Source organism: Mustela erminea, chromosome 5 (assembly GCF_009829155.1).
Source record: "Mustela erminea isolate mMusErm1 chromosome 5, mMusErm1.Pri, whole genome shotgun sequence".
NCBI lineage: Eukaryota > Metazoa > Chordata > Mammalia > Carnivora > Mustelidae > Mustela > Mustela erminea.
The window spans coordinates 39,859,890-39,884,600 of NC_045618.1; the positions used below are offsets into that span (position 1 = coordinate 39,859,890).

At 37.9% G+C, this 24,711-nt stretch overlaps 1 long non-coding RNA gene across 1 annotated transcript; it reads left to right on the top strand.

The window, feature by feature from the left end:
* Positions 1-7,778: 7,778 nt before the first annotated feature.
* On the top strand, positions 7,779-8,205 carry LOC116589913. Its single transcript, XR_004285443.1, has 2 exons — positions 7,779-8,024; positions 8,131-8,205. It is a non-coding gene; the product is annotated as an uncharacterized LOC116589913 (long non-coding RNA).
* The last annotated feature ends 16,506 nt before the right edge of the window (positions 8,206-24,711 follow it).

Here is a 24,711-nt window from a genome sequence, read left to right on the forward strand (position 1 = left end):
AAGAAGACTTGAGGGGAAAAAAAAAGAGCCAAATAGGAATGCTAGAAAATAAAAATATGATCAAAAGTAAACATTTTAAATTTGATATTACAGAAAAGATTAGAGTTCAAGAGAGAGCTAATGAACTTGAATATAGTGACAAAGAACATTTCCTGAGTATAGTTCAAGGAGATAAAAGGATGGAAAATATGAAGGAGGTAAAGATCCACAGAGGCTAGATTGTGAAGGAATAATTAATGTATGATTGGAGTTTCAGAGAGGAATATGAGAATTGGGAAGAGTCAGTATTTGAAGAGCCATGAGATTGAGAATTTTCCCAGAATTGTTGAAAGATAATCAACAGTTGCCCGCCCCTCCCCCCCAAAATCAAAAATCATCTGGCAAATACCAAAGAGAAACTGTTTTTTATCTAATATGGCATCACCCTTATATAAACGAGAGATATTTAATATTCATGGTTTAGAAGACTGAATATTGTAAATACGACAATTTAGCCCACATGATTAACATACTCAATGCAATACCAATGAAAATCCCAATAGCAATTTTTATGGAACTTAATAGACTGGGTCTAAAAGGTATGAGGAAATACAAAATACCCAGGAGATCAAAGATACTCTTAAAAATGAACTACTTGGGAGAACTTGCTCTACCATGCATCAAGATTTATAATAAAGCTAAAATAATTAAGTTAGTGTGACAGTTGTTCAGGGATAAAGAAATAGAACACTGGAATGAATATAGAGCCCAGAAACAGATCTTTGTGAGTACTGACAGAGGGCACACAGGGCAGTGGGGAAAAAGAAAGACTTTTTAAACAAATGGGACTGAAACAGTTATCTATCCAGATGAGGAAAATGAAGTTAGATTTCTACCTGACACCATACAGAAAAATCATTACTAGATGATTAAAAATCTAATATAAAAGGCAAAATTAGAATTCTCTAAGAAGATTAAATAGAAGAGTATCTTCATGACCTTAGGATATGGGAAAGATTTCTTTTTAAAAAACAGGGTATAAAAAAAACCACAAAAGAAAAGACTGATAAGTTAGATTCCATTTAAAGTTAAGAACTTTGAGTTATTAATTTTGCGTTTAAAATGTTATAGTCTCTTTCTTAAAGAAGGCACCCAAATTATGTATCTTCACACCCCCATAAAACCTGCATTAACATCTAGTCCTTTCAAGCGATACCTTCTTCATTGACTAAGCATAGTTTATTCCCAAGACAATATTCTAGATATAGACCTTTTCTATTTTCTCCTTCATTTTTATGTTTGTAATAATTTCATTAAGAAATTTCTCTTCTGGAACCCAAGAAGGATACCATAGTCTCTTTATAATAAAAACTGCTATTCTTTTTGATTTGTTCATGAATATAATTTAATGATAGACAATTTTATAGAAGAAACCAGATCTCAGACCATGGTCACAGCTGACAAATCAAACAAAACCAGGGCCAACTTGAGAGAACTTGAACCTCTGAACAAACTACGTAATTCTAAAAGCCTTATTCATTCACCACTACTTCTCTTATGCCTAGCAACAGTTCAAACACAAAGGGGCTTATCTGGTTCTTCCTAAATGGGCATGCAAGAAACTCACACGTTAGTGCTTTGTAGCCCAAGTAGAACTATCTTTACAGTCTAAAGTCATGGTTGCTAGCTTTGCTGATAAACCAAATAAAAGCAATGAACATTGTTCTATAAACCAATGCCTAAAACACCTGTACGGTGAAGCTCTGCCTATTTTGAGGTGAAATTTTCCTGAAGCTCTATGACATAGTTCCCAATAACCTAATCCTTGTTCCAGCCGGGCTGAAGCTGAAATGAATCTGTGTAGGCCAAAGTCATACCTACCTAGGTCATAGGAAGATTCATATACTACATGCACTCAATAAGGCCATGCTGTCTCCCTCCAGGTATAAATAACTACATAGTTACAAAAACTTGCCAACCTACAAATTCCCTCAAACTGTCAAAGGTAAAAACCATGTGACTTCAACCCCTGAAGTCTCCTTTCCCCACATGGATGTCCCCAGAAGCCTCAACAACTATGTGATATTTTAGACTTCACAGTATCAGTTCTTAAGCCTTATATAAACAACTAACTGGATAAGTGTGTTGGGTATATAAATATAGGTCTCCTTTTCTGCCTGTTTGCTTGAATCAACTAGAATCAACTAGAAATGCCCTTATTTGTCATTCTGCATTATTTTTATTTGTGTGTACGGTTTGCCTTTTCAATCTAAAGATTCAATTTTTCATTTATTTTAGAGACATTTAAAATGTTCTCAGAACTCTTTTATCTCCATCTTATTTTGGGGGTTTTCTAATCGAGATAGCAATTATCTTTATATTGATTATCTCCTTTGTTTCCTTCTAATTGCTTCCCCCCACCCCCTTTTTTTTTTGGCTTGTTTGTTTCTTTTGTTCACTCCGAATAGTTCAAAACTCCTGAGCTCCATAACTGTAATATAATAAATTTGTTTCAAGCCATGAAGTTTGTGGTAATTTGCTATAGTAGTTAGGGGAAGTGAGCACACACACCATCCACCAGGGCCCATCCTCCTGGTGGGGGGGGGGTTTGGGGAGGAGCACCACTTCTGTGGATGCCAGCTGACTCCCCCAAACCCTGCTCAATGCCCTGGATGATGGCAAATCCTGCAGTGCCCACAACATTCGCTAGGGCTCTATGGTGACTGGGTAGAACACCAGCCGTCGTGGCTTTTGGTTCACTTTTAGGAAGGCTCCTGACTTTTTGCTACAGTACCCTCCTTACAAATTGTGGAGACTATTTGTGAAGATCCTTAGGATTGAATTTACTCACTTTCTCCCTTCACTAGGCCTCCAAGAGGTAGGGGCCGGGCTAGAGCCACACTGGACTGCCTCTTTATGTTTTCTTCAGTAATATTTGCTGAGTGTTGTACTCCTTCCCTGATTGGTTGCTTTCATGAACCTTTGACCCTTCATTTTTAGTTAATTTCCTAAGGAATTGCGGGAGGAAAAATGAGTGATCTTATTTTAGTCCACCGGATTCACCTGGAAGTCTTCACTGTGGTTTTTAAGTTTTCATCTCCATGCATTTATTTCTTGATCTCAGAAATTCCTTCTTTTACTCTTATGTCATCTTGAAATCGTGAATTAGAAATTATCCAAAGTTATCTTCTTATTTTAGATAAGAAGCTAATTTTTTAAATTTTTTAAAATTAGCTAATTTTTTAAAAAATTATGTTATTTTTTTAAAAAATAAATAAATTTTTTTTTAAAAAGTCTCATAAAAAATTAGCTAATTTTTTTTATGAGACATTTGCTCCTATTACATAAAGCATTTTTTTAAAAAGAGCACAATCTTTTCATATGCCTGGTGATTTTATTTTGTTTTCTATTAACATATCCTTAAAGATGGCTATATTTGTCCAAACTTATCCTTGGACAGATATAAAGGAAAAATAAAGAATTTTAAATTTTCATCTTTTCTCTTTATCATTCTAAATATATAGCACCCTAGGGAAGGTTTAGGAAGAGAGCTGGTGCCCAGTGCATTTCAGAAGAAAGCTTTGCTATGGCAGCCAAGAATTAAGCATGCCAGGGCCTCTGTTTGGAAGGTTAATGAATAAATGTGCTGCCACCTACTCCCTCCAGGTGCTTCCTCTAAACAAAAGCTAGACTGTATGTTCTTTGAGCATATGAACTATGGCATATGCATTCACCACCTGTCCTCACCACTGAGTATTTTATGGATTTCCATCAAAGTGTCCTTTTCAGTCTAGTCACTTACTTGTTTGAAAAAAAAAATTAGAAGTTCCCTCTCATTAAAAACAAACGAACAAAAAAAAAACCCTGCATCTCTTAAGGGTGAGTGGAATTTTTACAAAAACAGGACCATGAAACAATAAGAAACAGTGGAAAGTGAGTACCCACATTACCTTTCATTTCTTCTTTTCCCATTAGCACCTCAGATTGGCCTGTAGACTCCATTCATTCACTCAGTATTTATAGGCCTAAGAGCCTGGTTATGTATTGGGCACAAAGAACTCAAAGACAAGTAACATGAACTCCTGGTAAGATAGTGGTTGGATCCTTGATGGTCAACGAGATGTAAATATTATAAAAATAAATCTGCACTAGACATTTAAAGAGGGTGGCCTTCAAATATTAGATACTGTAGAGGATTTTTGCTAATTAGAGTTGATAATAGGACTAGATTAAGCAAAGGCCAACCTTTGACTTTCCTTTTGTAGAAATCAGCAGTCAGCCCTCAGGTCATTCAAAGGCTTAGCAGACTGAATTTGTTCAAAAGAGCTGAAATCACTTGGGAGGAGAATTCTGCTTTAGCTTGTGAGAAGCAGAGTCCCCAAGGAAGTAGTGGCAATGAAGTGCTTCCATTGACAGCAGTGGCAGCAGAAGGAGACAGGGCTTTGGGGCACATGTAGTCCTAGTGGGGGAAGTTGTGATGAAGGTAACAAGAGCAAGCTGCCTCCAAACGCACCAGGAAGAAGGGTCACAGACCATTCTGTGACTCCTAAGTGGGTCAAGTCATATATCTTTGCCATTGAGCCCAAGACAGGCATGGTATGAACAAATCAATGTTCCATTCCTAAGGGAACTCAAATACGCCTCCTTATTAATCCCACCCCTTGATCCTAGTCCTGCCTCTGGAGCCATCTGCTTTGTCTTCCACATCAAAGCCCCTTATACATTCAAAGACAGTTGTCATGTCCCACTCTATTCTTTTCTCCAGAATACACCTGGGCAGTTCTTCAGACTCTAATCAATAATTTTCAGGTCACCTTCCTCTGCAGATACTTTAATTTTGTCAGTTCCTAAGTCAGTTCCTCTTCTCTTTCAGTTCATGTTGGAGAGAGGTAGTCAGCCTTTGGTTTAGTCTCCAAACATGGTTCCATTTTAGGGTTTATCTATTTGTTTCATTATTTGTGCTATGAATCTAAGTGTTTCAGGACCTTGACATGGGTTCTACTCAATTTGATTAGTTGTCTCTCTTTCTGTTGATGATATTTGGGTGGTTACTCAAGGGAGACCAATATAAACAGTTTAGAAACTTAAGCTTCTTGGGTCAGAGGTGCAATTTCCTGCCAGGTGTATGAACATGGGTGTTGGCCAAAAATAAGAATTTGGATGTACATACATTAAATTGGCATGGGCTTGCTCTTCTTGATTTGGAATTTGAAATGGGTATTGTTGTCATTTTGTTTTTTTTATCAGGACCATTGTGTTTCTTCTAATCCTCTTAACTCTCTGTGCCCCCGCAAACTCACTCATTCAATTTCAGGAATTAAAGAAGGAACCAGAAATCAAAGTGATGGCTAGAAATCTGAACGGTTTACATTCTTTAAGATAATTTAGAAGTATGATATGAGATACGTAAAACATGTGCTGGCAAGTTCTTTTTGTAACAGTGGGCATTTTTCAAAGTTGTAAATGACAGTAATATGTTGTAAGAAGGTTCCCCTTTCTCCACATCCTTGCCAACATTTGTTGCTTCCTGTCTTATTAATTTTAGCCATTCTGACTGGTGTGACGTGGTATCTCACTGTGGTTTTGATTTGTGTGGAAATGAAGTGTTTTTTTTAAAGCCTTCTTTTTATGAAGCTCATTAGAACGCTAATCGAAAATCTCAACTCATCAACCTAAAAGGTTGAGTCCAATAACAAGTTTAGACACTTCTTTTGTTGTTAAAAAAAAAGTCTAGTATGACTCCCCCTTCAGAAGTAGTCAAGAGAGCTCATGTTTTGCAGCTATTGGTGGTTTATTTTGTATTTTGCATCTTTGTATTTTGGAAGTTGTGGAGAGGCTTTGTCTCTCTCTCTTTTTTTTTTTTTTTTTTTTTTTTTGCAATAATTGTTGATCATGGAGTTTGGGTTTTTCTGTCTTGTCATTCTCTCTGTTTTTATGTGGTAAATTGGAAGGATAAAAGTTATGTTGCTATAGCTACTTTAAATGTGCTAAATTTTGGGCCAGGATCCTAAGAAAAAGTTGGCTATCAGGAGAAATAAATTGTAGCTTCTACTATCCAAGAGCTTACAGTTTAATAAAGGAGACAGAGGGGTGCCTGAGTGGCTCAGTCCTTAAGCATCTGCCTTTGGCTCGGGTCATGATCCCCAGAGTCTTGGGATCGAGGCCCTTTGGGCTCCCTGCTCAGCAGGAAGCCTGCTTCTCCTTCTCCCACTTGTCCTGCTTGTGTTCCCTCTCTTGCCGTATCTCTCTCTGTCAAATAAATAAGTAAAATCTTAAAAAAAAAAAAAAAAAAAGAGAGAGACAGAGAAGCCCAAGGCAATTAGGATGGGTGGTGCCGATGGCTCTGTGTGCATGTATTTGTATGCAAAAAGAGAATCCCCTCACTTTGTGAAATAGAGGGGAGGAGACCTGGTCGAGTCCTCTGGAAAAGCTAACATTAGAGCCTAGTTCTGAAGGACAGTTGGAAGTTAAATAGGATGACGGAGTCAGGGAAGCTTTTCTGCACCAAAGAAATTGCATGGGCAAAGGTGTGGAAGCTGGAGATGACACGGCATGGCTGGGTACCATGTATTAAACAATGGCTGTGTCGGAACCTTGAGCAGGATTCCTGAGGGAAGTGAAAATATATGAGCCGAGAACAGTAAGTGAGCTCCTAAGCTAGTTCATGAAGCCCGAGGTTGTAAGCTGAGGGAAAAGATTAAGCTGGACAGGCATCACTTAGAGAAGAGGAGAGCTGTGTGTTATTGTCTCACACGATGCCTTTCTCTGCCATATTGCTTAGAGAAATCACTCCACCTCTGACCTCCACCCTTGACCCCTACCTGCTCTTCGTAAATAAATAAGCCCCTGTGGTCCGTACTAATCTTGGGACATCCAGCTTGTTTGTTTATGGGTTCACTTTTCAGATTTTGCCCCAACTTCTGCACATTCTCTGGCTCCGGCCTCTTTATGCCCACCGGTTCCATTTGGGAACTCTGTTCACTCCTGGCTGTCCCATCCTTGCTCATCAGATCTGACTCTAGGACAACTTCCCACCTGGCTCCTGGAATCTTTACAGCCCTCATTAATTTACTCTTTTGCTCATATATTAATCTTATTAAGCCCTTCAAATGTTCCAATGAGATGAATAAGAAATTCTCGGTCAGTTTGAAATCCCTCCTAATGCAGATACTGAGATGAGGATTAGGGTACAGTTAGTTTACTTGTGGGGTGATCCCAGGGAATATAAGGGATAAGATCATGGAAAGCCATGACAGGGAAGGGATAAAAGCCGGTAAAGTGTACATTACTGAATGAGTGATCATTGTGGACAACCAGGGCTGAATCCCTCCGTGAATCCTCTTTGGAACTATGTAGAACATGCCTCAGAATTGTTCTATCAAGGGCCAGGAAGCTGGGGTATTTAGCCATAGATTTCTCTCACTCATTGGTTGGTTGAGGTTTTTCTCCTGAAAGCAATACTGCCTTGGCATTCCAGCTCTGCAGAGCAGAGCAAATTCCCTTGGCAAAGGGGAAAGCCCTTAGTCAGCAAAGCAGATCAACATAAGCCTTGAGGTAGGGAGATGTCAGTGTGCACAGTAGCTGTCAGCTGTACCTTCAGGGGAAATTCAGAGTTAGCAAAAGGGTCATAGGCAAGGCATCAGCATCATCTGCTGCATAGTCTTTGCTCTGAAACCTTTCACAGGGTTTCTTTGCATAGTGTGAGGCCACATAATGTGGCCTCCTTCAAAGGAATGAGAGTAGAGGAAATAGGGAGGGTTCAGGAGTGCTGGTCACGTTCCCTTGTCTCAGCGATGCAGGCAGGAAATGGGACGTAGAAGAATGAGTCATTGGAAATAGAGTCACAAAGGAAACTGGGTTCTCAGAGGAAAGACAGTTTGCAGTTAGAGCCAAGAAGAGAAGCAAATGGAGAAGGTGAAGGTGGAAGGGTCCTGTTATCAACCAGGGGATTTTCCCGGAGTTCTGAAGAGAATTGTACAAGAATTTGTCCAGCCACTTTAACCAAACCTATCTCCAGTTGATAGAAAGAGGAAAAGATAAACTGGGTGTGTTTTCAACTAGCTATAAATAAACAACACCTGATTTTGTACTAAAAATAATCCCCCCCTCTTCGAACTTTTCTAAATTGTGCCTTCTTTCCATCCCTTACAGGGAAGAAAACCTGTGAAACATCTCCTGGGCTTTTAATATCAGAGGTTGAAATAAAAAATCATTTTATTAGTTGAATAAAATTCTTTAAAAAATTCTTATCCATCAAGCTTTTTTCTTTGTGTATGTCACATGATGGACCGTATTTCAGAACAGTTACTCTTGGGTAGTGGAGAAAGGAACAGATAGAAGGACACAGTGTATTTGTGGATAGGGAGAGGTGGAAGGGGTAGAAGGAGCTCTTCTTTTTTTTTTTTTTTTAATTTTTTTATTAATTTCTTTTCAGCGTAACAGAATTCATTGTTTATGCACTACACCCAGTGCTCCGTGCAATACGTGGCCTCCATAAGCTCCTCTCGGTGTTTTGAGGAATGTAAAAGAAACTTCTGCCCTTAGAATACTTGCTCATCCTCAGCTAGAGATAATTCATGATTATAGTTTTGGTCAACAATGACTCTAAGGCTTCATAAAGGAAAACATTATGGATGATAAATGACATGAAGGAAAGTCTTTGATAAAAAGGAAGGAAATTACAGTGATGGAGAGGACTGAGTCATGAGGTTAGGTATAGCAGTTGAACAACATGAGCAGAGGCAGAGCTGGGAATAATAATGCATTCTTAGGAGAATGATTTTGAGTGTCTCATATTGCGGAACATTGGGGATGAGATTAGAGAGATCAATTGGGGCCCATTGGCTAATAGCCTTGAATGCTGGACTCAGAAAGTGTATTAATCTGATAGGTAAGTGGAAGTCATCGTAAATTTATGCAGAAGATGGCAAGATGAGAGTGATGTTTGAGAAATATTTTTGTGAGTAGTTAAAGAAGCCAGTTAAGATAGCTTATTGGGGGCATTAACTCCTGTGGTAAATTGAATAATGCCCCCCAAATCTTTCTAATATTCTAATGCCCAGAACCTGTGAATATTATCTTATAAGGCAAAAAGGACTTTGCAAGTGTGATTAATTAAGTTAAGGGTCTCGAGAGGGCGAGAATATCCTGGATTACTTGAGTGGCCCAATGTAATCAAAAGAGTCAATCTAATAGGGAGGTAGGAGATCAGCACAAGTAACAGCAGATATGGCTGCAGAAGCAAGAGGTTGGAGAGATGCAAGGAAGGGGCCACAAGCCACAGGGTGCAGGTGGCTTGTAGAAATTTTAAAAAGCAAGAACATAGCCTCCAGAAAAAAAAGCACCTCTGCCAACTTTGATTTCAGACTTGTCTCTTGTCTCTTCCAGAACTGTAGGAGAATAAATTTTGGTTTTTTAGGCCCATGAATTTTTGATAATTTGTCTTAGTGATAATAGCAAGCCAGCATGTTTCCCTTTGAAAGACTGATGAAAACTTATTTTACTTATTTGACTTAGAAAAATGCATGTATGTCCTAAAGCAGAATACACAATCTTTTCTTTTTGTAAAGATGCATTCATTTATTTAAAGATTCATTTATTTATTTGAGAGAGAGAGAGAGAGAGAGCATGCAGAACGAGGGTCAGAGGGAGAGGGAGAGAGTGAATCTCCAGAAGACTGCCCTCTGAGCACGGAGCCCAGTGTGGAGTTCAATCTCACAAACCCAAAATCATGACCTAAGCCAAAACTGAGTTAGATGCTTAACTGACTGAACTACCCAGGTGCCCTGAATACACATTCTTTTTAAGTGCATGTAGGACATGCTCCAGAATAGATCACACACTAGGTCACAAATCAGGCCTCAACAAGTACAAAAAGACTGAGATCATACCATGCATATTTTCTGACGACAATGCTATAAAATTTGAAGTCAACCACAAGAAAAATTTGGAAAGATCACAAATATATGGAGGTTAAACAGCATGCTTCTAAAGAATGAATGGGTCAACCAGGAAATCAAAAAAAAATTTTTAAAAATACATAGAAATGAATGAAAATGAAAATATGACAGTTCAAAACCTTTGAGATGCAGTAAAAGCAATCATCAGAGGGAACTATATAGCAATACAGAGCTATCTCAAGAAGCAAGAAAAATCTCAAACAACCTAACACCTAAAGGAGCTAGAAAAAGAACAATAAATGAAGCCTAAAGCCAGTGGTAGAAGGCAAATAATAAAGAAAAGAGCAGAAATAAATGATATAGAAACTAAAAATAAAATAAAATAAAATAAAACAGATCAATGAAACCAGGAGCTGGTTCTTTGAAAAAAAAAAATAAAATTAATAAACCCTTTGCCAGGCTTATTAAAAAGAAAAGAGAAAGGACCCAAATAAATAAAAATCATAAATGAGAGAGGAGAAATAACAACCAACACCACAGAAATATAAACAATTATAAGAGAATATTATGAAAAATCACATGCCAACAAATTGGACAACCTGGAAGAAATGCATAAATTCCTAGAAACATATAAACTACCAAAACTGAAACAGAAAGAAATAGAAAACTTGAACAGACCGATAACCAACAAAGAAATTAAATCAGTAATCAAAAATCTCCCAACAAACAAAAGTCCAGGGCTAGATGGCTTCACAGGGGAATTCTACCAAACATTTAAAGAAGAATTAATACCTCTTCTCAAACCATTCCAAAAAAACAGAAATGGAAGAAAACTTCCAATTCAGTCTATGAGGCCAGCATTGCCCTGATGCCAAAGCCAGGCAAAAACTCCACTAAAAAGAAGTATAGGCCAATATTGCTCATGAACATGGATGCAAAAATTCTCAATAAAATACTATCAAATCGAATCCAACAATACACCAAAAGAATCATTCACCATGATCAAGTGGGATGTATTCCTGGGAAGCAAGGGTGGTTCAATATTTGCAAATCAATCAACATGATACACCATATCAATAAAAGAAAGGATAAGAACCATATGAAACTTTCAATTGAGGTAGAAGCATTTGACAAAGTACAACAGTCATTCATGATAAAAACCCTCAACAAAGTAGGGTTAGAGGGAACATACCTCAACATCATAAAGGCCATATGAAATGCCCACAGCTAATATCATCCTCAGTGGGGAATGACCGAGAGCTTTTCCTCTATGACCAGGAACAAGACAAGGATGTCCATTCTCCTGATTGTTATTTAACGTAGTACCGGAAGTCTAGCTTCAGCAATAAGACAGCAGAAAGAAATAAAAGGCATCCAAATTTGTAAGGAAGAAGAATTCGTCATCTGCTATATGCAGATGACATGATAGTCTATATAGAAAACCTAAAAGATTCCACCAAAAAATTGCTAGAACTTATCTACAAATTTTAGTAAAGTCTCAGGATACAAAATCAACATACAAAAATCTATTACACTTCTATACACCAATAATGAAGCAGCAAAAAGAGAAATCAAGGAATCAATCCCATTTACAATTGCACCAAAAACCATAAGATACCTACGAATAAACCTAACCAAAAAGGTAAAAGATCTGTACTCTGGGAACTATAAAACACTGATGGAAGAAATTGAAGTGCACACACACACACACACACACACACACACACACACAATTGAAAAACATTCCGTGCTCATGGATTGAAAGAATAAATATTGTTAAAATGTTTATATTACCCAAAGCAATCCATACATTTAGTATAATCTCTGTCAAAATACCACCAACATTTTTCACAGAGCTAGAAAAATCAATGCTAAAATTTGTGTGAACCCATAAAAGACCCTGAATAGCCAAAGGAATCTTGAAAAAGAAAAGCAAAGCTGAAGGTATCACAATGCTAGACTTAAATTATGTTACAAAGCTGTAGTGATTGAGACTGTATGATATTGGCACAAAAACAGACACATAAATCAATAGAGCAGAATAGAAAATCCAGAAATGAACCCACACTTAATAGTAGATTAATCTTCTACAAAGTAGGAAAGAATATCCAGTGGAAAAGAGACAGTCTCTTTGACAAAGGGCATTGGGAAACCTGGACACCAATATGCAGAAGAATGAAACTGGATGACTTTCTTACACCATACAAAAAAATCAACTCAAAAATGGTTAAAGACCTAAATGTGAGACAAGAAACCATCAAAATCCTAGAGGAGAACACAGGCAGCAACCTCTCTGACCTCAGTCACAGCAACTTCTTCCTAGATATATCTCCTGGGACAAAGGAAACAAAAGCAAAAATAAACTATTGGGATTTCAACAAATAAAAATCTGCACAGCAAAGGTAAAAATCAACAAAACTAAAAGGCAGCCTATGGAATGGGAAAAGATATTTGCAAAGGACATATCTGATAAAAGGTTAGTATCCAAAATATATAAAGAACTGATAAAACTCAGCACCCAAAAAACAAATAACCCAGTTAAAAAATGGTCAGAAGGCATGAATAGACAGTTTTCTGAACACATCCAGATGGCCAACAGACACACGAAAATATCTTCCAACATCTCTCGGCATCAGGAAAATAGAGATCGAAACTACAGTGAGTTATCACCTCATACCAATCAGGATGGCTAATATTAACAACACAGGAAGCAACAGGTGTTGTCAAGGATATGGGGAATGGGGAACCCTCTTACACTGTTGGTGGGAATACAAACTGGAGCAGCCACTCTGGGAAACAGCATGGAGGTTCCTCAAAAGGTTAAAAACAGAGCTACCCTATGATCCAGCAATGGCACTACTAGGTATTTACCCAAAAGATAAAAAAAAATACTGATTTGAAAGGATATATGCACCCTGATGTTTAGAGCAGCATTGTCAACAATAGCCAAATCATGGAGAAAGCCCGGATATCCATAAACTAATGAATGGATAAAGAAGATGTGGTACACACACGCACACACACACACACACACACACACACACAGAGGAATATTACTCAGCTATCAAGAAGAATGAAATCTTGCCTGTTGGAATGACGTTGGTGGAGCTAGATAGTATAAAGCTAAGTGAAATAAGTGAGTCAGAGAAAGACACATATGATATGATTTCACTCATGTGGAATTTAAGAAACAAAATAAATGAACATGGGGGTGGGAAGAGAGGGAGGCCAACCAAGAAACAGACTCTTAACTATAGAGATCAAACCAAGGGTTGATGGAGGGAGGTAGAAGAGGATAGACTAGATGGGTGTTGGGCATTAAAGGGGACACTTGTGACACGCACAGGTGTTCTATGTAAGCGATGGATCACTAAATTCTAAACCTGATACTAATATTACACCGTATGTTAACTAACTGGAGTTTAAATAAAAACTTGAAAAAAAAAGAAAAATGCATGTGTATGCACACCAGCATATCGGTATTTTTAAAAAAATAATTTCAGGGGTTTTACAGACCCATTCGAGCTTATGTATTGACTTTCTAGGGGGTGTTTTGTTCTTAGGTTGAAAGCTCTGGAGCTCATAGATTATGCTGATACCTCATACAATAATGAAAAGGCTTTGAGCTATGACAGTGAGACAGGAAAAGATGATATAAATGTACAAGCAACTATGGTAGAAGGCTAGGCATGCAGTCAAAGGACAAACGTTCATGGAAGGTGACTCAAAGACTGTAAATCTGAGAGACCAAGAGAATGAAGATATGTTAACAAGGAATGGAGAAGGTGGAAAGACAAGAAAGTTTGCCCAGAAGTTATGGGGGAACACCCATGATACAGAGTCTGAAAGAGGACTTCAACTACCTCCATTCTGACCTCAGTCTGTACTTTCTAATTGATTAAGTAAGTTCTTCTTTCCAGCTTACCTCTTAATGAAGACAAAAGACCCTGTGGGCAAAGCATCCCCTGAGGGGAACTGAAACTATCCCCTCAAGCAATAATGACTGTCCTGAGCCAGCAAGACCCTGCAAAACTAACGCCAAGACAGGGATTGACCTGACCTGTACTGCCCACCTGCACGTACCCACAAACCTCTGTCCCACGTTGTCCTTACATAAGCCTGGAAGTGTTTTTGGAACTTTGGAGAAGGTCTTCGAGATGCTAGTTTGCTGTCTTCCTGGTGCTGGCCTCACAGAATAAATTCCTTTCTGGTTTCGCCACTGCTCATTGCTCCACCTCTGGATTTTGTCAGCAGCCGGGGCTGAACCTGATCTACTTGCGACCCCCAGAGCCAAGCACTCTGGCACCCATGGGCCCCAGTTACAAGCCTGCCCTTTGGCACCAATATCCAAGTTCCTAGTTTATCTCAGGACTTAGGATCTCCACGGGGAGCATTTATGTGTGTGGAACACCCAGAAGCCAGACTCAGGCTCAAGGGAGCACCCCAGGACAGAGTTTTGGGGACAGCTTCCTCAGCCAGGAATTGAGTAGAGCTGAAAAGATATGGACTAACCACCATGGAAGATACCATGAAAGCCTCATGGCCACGAGGAGGATGCCCTCAATATGTAGCCACCAATTCCTCTAATAGATATGCTGACTCCTACCTGGCAGTCTACCCCAGAACCAATCCTGTCCAAAGCAGGAGGGGAATTCAGAACTCTAGGTTAAGAATTGATTAACTCTATGATGAGTAAATTGGTTCCAATTCCTTCCACGGATACATAGAAACAGAGGGCCAGTCAGACAGAAAAGTTCAGTTCGTTGGTTCCCGTTAAGATAAGGAATCCTGAATTGGAGCCAAAATAACAATAGGAATAATAGAGGCAAAAGAAATAAATAAAATGCAGGACAACCTAGTGCCAAAAAGTACAACCAGGGGTCCCCAAGATGTTCTGGGCATCTGGCCTGAACTGATCATGGACAATGAGACCTGTATCATTACTTGGGGAGTCAATATGAAGGTACCCCTACAATATGCACACAACTTAAGGAAAGGATCACTCTGAATTTTATGAAGACAACAGAACATTCTGGAAAAAGCATGGGTTCTGAAACTAGGAATACCTTGGTTCAAATCAGGACTCCTCCAGTTGTTACCCATCCCAGGAAAATGTCCTAAGGCCAGGAAGCCCAGTTTCCTCATCTTTAGAACTCCAAAAACAATACCTTCCTTTACAAGGATATTGTCAGCATTATGTGTGGTAATATTCATAAAGCAATTTGGTGGTACCTGGCACATAAAAAGTGCTCTGTAAGTGGTGGCTGTTGTCACTATGATTAGACACCTGCACAGTTGTGTACCCTGGAAATGGTATGCAAATGTGAGTGCGCTGTCTAATCTAATCTAGTCCTGGATCAAATCAAGAGGGTGTTACTCTGAAACTATAACCCACTCAATTGTATTGTGAAACATCTCAGGTCATTGTGCTGTCCTAAAGGAAGAGGGCTGCTTGGAATACAGAAAAAGTATAGATGAAGAGCAGAAACAAGTATTGTGTGCTTCCTGTGTGCCCTATGGATGGTGTTATATAAAAGAATTCATTTACTCCTCAAAACAGTCCTCTGAGGTATGAGCTATTATAATCCCCTTCCCACACATGAGGAAGCTGAGGTGCAAAGCAGCTAATAACTTGCCCAAAGTACCACACCTATTGAATGGTGACAGGAAAATAGAAACTCAAGCTCTCTTAACTCCAGGGCCTACACATTCAACCCCATAATCTACTCTCTCTCTCTGCCTCAAAAGAAAGAATGGTTTCCAGAACTGCTAATGGAGTCCTAACCAAGGGACACATGTTCCCAATTCCTCCCACAGATACATAGAAGCAGTAGAAACAGGTACCTGAATCAGGTTATTTTCTGAATTCTCTCCAGGGAAAAGTAATAAGGAGGAGGGTGCTAGGATATGGGTTGAAGAAGGATTCTGGTTGCTGGAACCAGGTAAATTCAGTGCCAAGAGTTATGTGAAGGACAGAAGCCAAGGGCGAATGTCAGGTTGAAAACCAGGAACCATATCAGGAAATATCAATCCCAAATCAGTAGAACTGAAAGATGAAAACCTGGTTGAGGAAAGGGAATTATGAAAAGAAGCCAACAAGATGCAGTCATCAGAATTAGGTGAATCTGGAGCCTGGAGAGAGAATCCCTGAGTGTGGAATGGGAAGCAGATCCTTTTTTGAAGGGGACCAACCCCGTGTGTAGAAAGAGCAGTTGTTAAGGCAACCAGATCCTCCTGTGCTAATCCATGTTTTCCAAGTTGGCTTCCATGAAGATGGTACTACTTAAGAGGTATGGGCGTATGGATCAGCCAAGAGGAGTGACGTGGTGGTTTTTTGTATTACAAACTGATAAGCAGGCATGTCATTTATTAGACAGCACCACGTGAATTTGGCAACTTGAGTCAGTCTTCCTGGGCTTAGTCACATGTAGGAAACATAGTAAAATGACGATTTAGACCTAGGAAGCTGAAGACAACATCCTGGGTCTTAGTTGATTCCATTCAAAGGACAATCTCCTTTCGTAAGAGAGTTAGCCTTCTTCTTTAACATCTTTTTAGGGACAAGAAGTTCCCGGAATTCTATGTACTTACAGTTCAACCAGTTCTATCCTTCATGCATTTGTCAAATTTACCAACAATCTAGGTGGTTTCTCCCGTGGACTGAGATAATCCTAAAGGTCCAGGCTGCTCTCATTGATCGTCCTGTGCCCAGCACCTAGCATAGCAGCAGGCACTTGTATCTCAAAAACTGGTCGTTGAACTGAACTGAATCAATGTGGATAAGAGCAATGGACCAGACTATAGACAACACAGGTAATATGCCCCATATGTCTCAGGTCATGAATAAAGATACCATTTTCCTTCTCTCTATGTACCAGACATAATAGATTTTTTAAATGATAGATTAAACACTCATTTGAAAAATGGGACTTCCATTCCAATGGACTGTTATGTTTTCCTTCATGTTCTTTAGTAGCATACCAAATTTCAACAGTCAAACCCTTTGATATCATAGAACAAACACACATAAAAGTGACCCTGCTTTTGGTCAACACTCTTTCCCTTAAACAAATTCTCTCTGAGCAAACCTTTGGGTAAACAGATATTCTTTGTCTTTGTACCCGGAAGATCAATGAACTCAGATCATGGAGGTCATGAAAATCATGGAATCAAAGATCCCTTCACTGAGCACACATCAGTTATGTCTGTGTTCAACTGAGATGATTCAGTCAAAATGGAGCTGACTTTAGATTTTTTCTGTATTGCTTATGTAATTATTCATTGATTCATTACTTTTATCAATTCAATGGTTTAAGTAACTCAGCCATGTGGGGATTTGAGCAATTATTTAGAGATTAATCTGGAAAGGATCTGTATGGGTGGCCCCGATCATAGTCTAAATTCTTTGTATTAAACTAGAAGTTGTTTAGAGGTATTTGGAGAGTGTACTTCCATTGAGAAATACAGCATTTCAGAACAAACTCCTAACTTACTACCAAGGACAAAAGTTTTGGTGCCAGTGGTGTGTTTTGCAGTGAGCCCCTAGATAGTGGTCTATTTGAAAATATGATTTTGTTTTAAGATTCTTAGCGGTCATTATATTTTTCATCAGCTAAGAAGTTAATTTTTAAAAACTATAATAATAATAATAAAGCCCTCAGTGGATTCAGGAGATGAGGGAAACCTGCCTCCCAGGAGCTCCTTGGTATCTCACAGGAGTCTCCTGCCGTCTTGGAGAGAAAGCTCCAGGGTGTTCTTTAGCTTAAGGTGCCACGTCTTCTCTGAGGATCAGCTAAAGTTCACCTTCTACTTAAACCCTTGGTTTAATCTCTTCACTGGGAAGTGGACCCATGATCCTTGCTGTCTCTCGCCATCATGATGCAATAAAAATAAAATAAAAATAAAAATAATATAAATATAAATAGTTAACAGAAGAGGGCTACCCTGAAAAGAGCTCTGAAAACAGATATTGGTGCCCTCTGGCCTAATGGAGCAGTTAGAATTAAAATTTGTGCAGCAGCTTCTAAAAGGAAAGCCCTCTGGGGCACCTGGTTGGCTCAGTCCTTAAGTGTCTGACGGCCTTTGCCTTGAGTCGTGATCCCAGAGTCCTGGGATCAAGCCTGGAGTTGGGCTCCCTGCTCTGCAGGTTTGCTTGTCCTTCTCCCACTCCCCTTGCTTGTGTTCCCTCTCTCGCTGTCTCTCTCTCTCTCTCTCTCTCTCTCTCTGTCAAATAAATAAAATAAAATAAAATATAAAAGGCAAACCTTCTGATCTAGCACTTTCATGGGTATGACTGACAATATAACCAACTGAATGAGAGCTAGCTACTTGCTAGAACCAGAAGGAGTGCCCAGGTTCTCAGGACTGCATGGAGAGCACACTGGGCTATCAGACAGCAACCAGTAGGCATTTGGGGCTCTCTACTGGCAGGGTTTGAAAAACAAGTAATGCATTCCTATCCCAGTGGCTGAGAGACATGGTTGAGGGGGGTGCTTTCAGTGCCTTTCTCAGGATATTGTGTCCAGCATCCTTGCTAGTGGGGGGATGCATGGACTTTTAGAGCAACGGGAGTCCTTGTGGGACATGTGACTCCTCACCTTGATCCACAACCCAATGAATAATTTTGTATCCTAAAATACTAAAGTTGCACTTATAAGGGTATCTGGGCTCTACACGGCTGTTGTTGCAAGTGTGCTGCTTTTTTGTTTTTGCGGTACTGGGGATGAATTTGTAGATCACTCCCGGCCTGTGTGATTAGCTTACTGTGACTGCGAGATGCACGTGGCCGGGGCTGTGGAGTCCATCCAGACCAAGTGGCACTTGCCCAAGGCCTTGGCTTTGGCCTCATTCTCACAGAGCTGCAATTCTACCCAAGAAATCTTTTCCCAATTACAGTGTGTTCATTCTATGAAACAGCGTACTTATAAAGAAATTAGGAAAGATTGAAGAAACATCTATCCATATGCCAAAATATTTCTGTTTGTGACAAAATCAGATTTCTCTATTGTGTTTGAGCAATGGTAGAAGGTACATTGGATCCAGAGTCCAAAGGTTCAGATTGGAATCCTCACTGTCCCACGAAGTGCATGGTTTTGGATGGGTCCCTGCTCTTCTTGGGCTTCAGTTTCTTGAACTGAAAGTGAGGATTCTCTTCACTCCCCAACTCCACATGTGTTTATTCAAAGATTACATGTCATGGGCACATCGTGTGCTGGGTAGCCAACACAGTCAACATAGTCTCTAATCTCCTAAGGATCCGTGTGGAATGATAGGCCAACTAGCAAAAAGTTGTAATTTATATCTGCTTCTTTTTCTTCACATAATTGCTTTGAAATAAAAATAAATGATTTATGCAAATGTTTGATAAACTGTGAAAATCTATTAAAAAAGGCCCAGCATTCTGCCCATACTTCATTCTCCATATATATTTATTAAATTGTACTTCTATGATGATCATTTTATTGTGAGATGATTTGTGTGTTTGGTAAAGACAGATTTGTTGGTTTTCTTTCTTCTTTTTTTTTTTTTAAGATTTTATCTATTTATTTGACAGAGAGAGATCACAAGTAGGCAGAGAGGCAGGCAGAGAGAGAGAGAGGGGGAAGCAGGCTCCCCGCTGAGCAGAGAGCCTGATGTGGGGCTTGATCCCAGGACCCTGGGATCATGACCTGAGCTGAAGGCAGAGGCTTTAACCCATTGAGCCACCCAGATGCCCCTGTTGGTTTTCTTAATTCATTAAATTGGAATACATTAAAATACTTCCAAAGTAGAATATTTGATAGGACTACCTATACTCTCTGAAAGGTTCTGTACTCTCTTTTTCTTTCCCAAAGCCTCATCCACCCCTTCCATCAAACTTTATGACACTCCGTTTCCTATCTCACTCTTGAAGCCCACTGACTGGGGGGTTTTATTGGTAGGGCAAGTCTCAGGACACAGGGGGCAGATTAGGGTGGAGGGTCTATTGTGCACCTTACTGGTCAATTTTGTTTAAGCTGAACACATAAAAGTTTGTTTCTTGGGTCATATAAAAATGTCCCTATACTGTAGTGCCTGAGTAAAAATTGCTACATTGGAGTGTCACGTAAGTAAGAGTATTTCTGAAAGGAAGGAAATTTTAATATCATAGCACATAATTATAAGCTAGACACATTCCACTGCATTAACATTAGAATTAATTTTGAAAACTGTTTCTAAATCTGATTTGAGTTTGAGTTATTTTCAAAGCATTCCGTGCCATGAAAAAAAACATTGAGAAAGCTTATTTATTTGTATGACAAATGTTTACTGTGTTAAGCCTTTTAGATCATACCAAGAAATATAAAACATAGCTTTTACTTGTGAAGACTTTATCACCAAATGGGAAGAAAAAAACACATGCATGCATACACATATCCACACACACAGATAAGAAGGGTTAAGGAACGCTATACAATTAAGAGTGAAGTGAGTAATTTACACCATGAGTGGTATAGGCATTTGATCGGGGGATGTTTCACTGTTCAGTGGAATTGTGAGAGTTCATAAATGAGTTAGAAAGTGGGCTTGGCCTTCAAAAGAAGAAGTGAATAGGGTTTGGACAGGAAGAGCGGCAGAGGAAGGGCATCTCAGATGAAGGGATAGAACACAAGCGAGGACTTGTAGGCAGAAATGAGCAAAGCATTTAGTGAGAACTCTAAGGGCTATTCTAGATAAAATGGAGTGCATCTTGTTGGGGGATACTGATATGTACATTTGGGCATATGAGGAAGTGTGATATTTGTGGAAGACCTTGAATGTCAGTCTAGGGAGTTTGGACTTGATCCTTCAGAGAATGGGGAGTCAAAGAATTTTAGGGGAAAGAATATTTTATTTAAAATTATGCCATAGTAACTTCTTTCAAGATATGTCTCCAAAGGCAAAGGAAACAAAAGCGAAAATGAACTTTTGGGACTTCATCAAGATCAAAAGCTTCTGCACAGCAAAGGAAACAGTCAACAAAACAAAGAGGCAACCCACAGAACAGGAGAAGATATTCGCAAATGACAGTACAGACAAAGGGCTCTACAGATAAAGATCTATAAAGAACTCCTCAAACTCAACACACACAAAACAAATAATCATGTCAAAAAATGGGCAGAAAAAAATGGGCAGAAGTCATGAACAGACACTTCTCCAAAGAAGACATACAAATGGCTAACAGGCACATGAAAAAATGTTCATCATCATTAGCCATCAGGGAGATTCAAATCAAAACCACATTGAGATACCACCTTATACCAGTTAGAATGGCCAAAATTAACAAGACAGTAAACAACATGTGTTGGAGAGGATGTGGAGAAAAGGAAACCCTCTTACACTGTTGGTGGGAATGCAAGCTGGTACAGCCACTTTGGAAAACAGTATAGAGATTCCTTAGGAAATTAAAAATAGAGCTTCCCTATGACCCTGCAATTGCACTACTGGTATTTATCCCAAAGATAAAGATGTAGTGAAAAGAGGGGCCATCTGTACCCCAATGTTCATAGAAGCAATGGACACAGCCACCAAACTGTGGAAAGAGCCAAGATGTCCTTCAACAGACGAATGGATAAAGAAGATATGGTCCATATATACAATGGAGTATTATGCCTCCATCAGAGAGGATGAATACCCAACTTTTGTATCAACATGGACGGGACTGGAAGAGATTATGCTGAGTGAAATAAGCAGAGAGAGTCAATTATCATATGGTTTCACTTATTTGTGGAGCATAAGGAATAACACAGAGGACATTGGGAGATGGAGAGAAGTGAGTTGGGGAAATCGGAGGGGGAGACAAACCATGAGAGACTGTGGACTCTGAGGAACAAACTGAGGGTTTTGGGGGTGGGTGGAGTTAGCCTGGTAGTGGGTATTATGGAGGGCATGTATTGCATGGAGCACGGCATGTGGTGCATAAACAATGAATTCTGGAACACAGAAAAGAAATTTTAAAAAATAAATAAAATTTTGTTAAAAAAGATTTCTTTCTCAAGGATATATAGGGTAACTCAGTGAGGAGAAAGAAGCAAGGAACTCATTTTTTCTTGTTTTTTTCAATTTTTTTAATTTTTTCTCTTTATTAATAAAACAAATATGAAGTAAAAATTCATGGTTAGAGTGAACATCTATGAACCCACATCCCAGTTTCTGATGAGGAATAAGACCATTATCTGACAGTTCTCTGTTTGGTTCTTCAAATCTCTCCCTTCTCCCACTACCTGATAGCTAACCCCTATCTTGAACTTTTAGTTTATCATCCCTTTGCATTTCTTCATAGAGCTACTACTTAAATTTGGTCCCTAAAAATATGTTAAACAACTTTGTATAAAAATGAAAATTAATTAATCAGTAAACCTAAAGAAATAAATAAGAACAGTAAAAGAAATTAAGATAAATCAGGAGAAATATATGAAAAAATGAGAAACTAATTGACTTGAAATAAAACAAAATCACAACTGACAACTAAAATCAAGGCATATTTCTTCAAATATAACAATAAAAGTGGTACGCTTCTGGCAACTGAGATCAGGGAGAAAAGAGAGGAGAGTGTAAGTAAATAATGTTTGAAATGAAAAAAAGATGCTTTAAAATTATATAATGTGTCTGCATTAATTATTTTGAGAATCTACATTAAATAAAAGAATTTATGGGAAAACATAACTGACCAAAATTACTTAAGACATATAAACAGCAGTGATAGATAGGAAAACATTCTCAAATATAGATAGGAAAACATTCTCAAAGATTTACTATACAAAAAGGCGCTTGGCTCATATTTGTATATAAATGGAGCCTATCATTTTATTTTTTTTTTTATTATGTTAGTCACTACACAGTACATCATTAGTTTTTGATGTAGTCCATCATTTTTTAGGATATTTCTGGAATTATATTAAAACAGGTATTTCTTGGACTATATAAATAGTCCCATAAAACAGAGAAATACGGAAATCTTTCCAATTCATTTGTTCATAGGTAGTATTAGTTTGATATCAAAGTCTGACAAATAAAACACAAATCACCTATTTATAATTTTAATGGTAAATATCCAAACCAAAAAATAAAAAACTAAATATTGGAAGATTATATTTAGCAGTATCTGTATATGTGTATCATGACCAAATAGGGTCTTTTCAGGAATGCAAGGTATTTTAACAGTAGAACATTAAAATACAGCATAATTAATTAACTACATAATGATTAACAGAATAATTTTTTAAATGCACTATCCTCATTAAATATTCAAAAGACATTTGATAAAACCCAATATCCATTCCTCTTTTTAAATAACATTTCTTAGTAAATTTTCAAAAAGTCTTAGTATGATAAATGGGAAATATAAAACTTAATGAATGGTATAATAAAAACATTGTCTTCAAATTTAGAAACAATACAAGTGTCTGTTTTCATTATTATGATTCAACATTTTTATAGTGATTTCTGCCCATACAATAAGGCAAGGAAAAAAAAACAAATAGGAATATTAAAAAGGAAAAGAGTAAATGATGGTTATTTATAGTTCATATTATATTCTACTAGCTTAATTAGAAGTCTAATTTCCTCCAAGGCTATAGGACGAGTATCTGTAATAATTGAGGCTAGAAGCTTCCCTGTCTATGTCTGAGCTTTCAAAGAATTGAGGAATTCCTTTGCAAAACCCTAGAAAGCTTCTTCTTCAATAGGCTCAAATTCAATCACATTTTTATTCCTGAACCAGGCATTTTTTTTTGGGCGGGGGAGAGGGGCCGGGGAATGATTCTGATAGGTTTAGACTAATCAGTGCTTACCCTTAAACCTGGGTTAATTGATCTTACACCCAAAGCCTATAATTGTGTAGAATAAAGGGTAGAGATCCAAATGAAAATCTGGTACTATTAGAAGGAGAATTTATTCGTGCTCACTTCAGTAGCACATATAGAAGGAGGATTTAATAGATGACAAGTAGACAATCAGTAATTTTCACTATAATATCAACTAGAATCTTGTGTGAAACTATAAGAAAGTTCATTAGGATGAACAGTTAATAGATATATGTATATAGAAATAGACTTTTGCTTGTAATAGTCAGCTTGAAAACAGAATAAAATAAGGGATTCTTTCCTAACTCCAAAAATAAATACAACCAAATATCAAATAAACTTAAGAATTTGCAAGACCCAATGGAGAATGGGTGCAATGTAATTTTACTGGAGAACAAAAAAGACTTGAATAAATGGAGAGATGGGAATAATATATCTGAATGGGAAAATTCATATTATAATTTATAAAGTTAATGCTTTCCCATTCATTACAGTTGGGAAGAGAAGGAACTTAAAAAATAATTCAAAATTCACGTAGCAAATAAATATTTGAAAATAATAATGAGGAGTTTACCTACTCTAAGCAGAAAGACATCAAAAAGTACAGCAGGACTAGAGTAATTTAAAAAATCACAATTTTATGTTGGGGAATTTTTTATGTAAGATAGATGGAATTTCAAATCAAATAGTGTTGGAAAACATGTCAAAATAATTGGGAAATATATTAGAGTCCTACCTTATGCTATATATCATATTCTAGAAAAATTTAAAATTTAAGTATAAAAAGAAAAATTATGAAAATATTGGAAAAAATATAGGACAAAATTTGATACTTTTGTAATTTTGGCATTGATCAGGTCTTTCTTAGAATAAATAACAACATTGGAAACCATATAGAAAAAGGCTTATAGGCTTGAGTACATAAATTTTCTAAATTTCTATGTGGCAGCCATATACCATCATAAGTTAAAAATAAATGATTAACTGGAAAACAATTTGCCACATATAACAGATAAAAGATTTATATCCTA